We start from the raw sequence: 956 nt of genomic DNA, 5'->3' as shown, positions 1-956 counted from the left end.
AAGAACCACGCAAAGGAAGGAAGTATAGGTGAGTTTAGGCAGTATGAATGTTGTGTACATTCATGAGCTCAGACGTGGGAGCTCCGACGGACTTAAGACATGTGTTGGTTGGGGGGGGGGGCAATGAGATGGAGGGAGGTGGGGCATGGTCGAAGGAGAGGTTTATGCGCATATATAGGGTGACATAGTTGGTGGTTGACCAATATTGAAGAAAGTTTATTGTATTCTGTAGGATGCTGTAGTCGGGAGCCGAGCTGTGTACTCATGTCCCATGTGGTCTAGTGGCTAGGATACCTGGCTTTCACCCAGGAGGCCCGGGTTCGATTCCCGGCATGGGAAAGCTTTATCCATCCAGCAGCGAACTCGTAGCAATGTTTTTAAATTAGGCAATTTAGATTTAGCCGCGAGAAAGGTAAACGATGGTTTGTGGATACAGTAGCGGAAGAGTGGAACAAATTACGAAACATCATCAGTAACTCGCGTACTCTGGGAAGCTTCAAATGTAGGTTGGACGGATAAAGGAGCGATAGGGGTTGGGTGTTAACGGGGCTGTAGTTTCATCCATTCTTATGTTCTCATATACTAATGCTAAAGGTGGAGTCGTCGACTTATTATCAGCTAGTGGGAGACTCTTTCAGGCTATCGTTGATGAGGATGAGGAAGCAGAGCGGTCCCATCCTAGTGTCTGGCGTCGGTAACTGAGGAAGGACTCTCTGGAAGTGAGGGGGATGAACATACTGCAACCGATGAACGTGAATGAGTGGAGAACTCTGCGTCGGATCCGTGTTGAGGGACGTTGTGACGATGGTTGATACTGCTTCGTGTAAAGCGACAGGGTAAATTTGATATATATTTGTGTTCTTATTGTGGAAAGGAGTAACGTAACAGCAATAAGAGTGGACAAAAAAATAACGTCCATGTGTGTGTGTGTGTGTGTGTGTGTGTGTGTGTGTGTG

The 956-nt window shown here is 47.0% G+C and overlaps 1 non-coding gene across 1 annotated transcript; it reads left to right on the top strand.

Moving 5' to 3' along the window:
- Positions 1-267: 267 nt before the first annotated feature.
- On the top strand, positions 268-339 carry Trnae-uuc. Its single transcript has one exon. It is a non-coding gene; the product is annotated as a tRNA-Glu (tRNA).
- The last annotated feature ends 617 nt before the right edge of the window (positions 340-956 follow it).

The sequence above is a fragment of the Homarus americanus genome, unplaced genomic scaffold, assembly GCF_018991925.1.
Source record: "Homarus americanus isolate GMGI-L3 unplaced genomic scaffold, GMGI_Hamer_2.0 scaffold32583, whole genome shotgun sequence".
Lineage (NCBI taxonomy): Eukaryota > Metazoa > Arthropoda > Malacostraca > Decapoda > Nephropidae > Homarus > Homarus americanus.
Note: the sequence above shows the minus strand (reverse complement) of the source record. Positions and strands in the feature narration are given on the sequence as shown.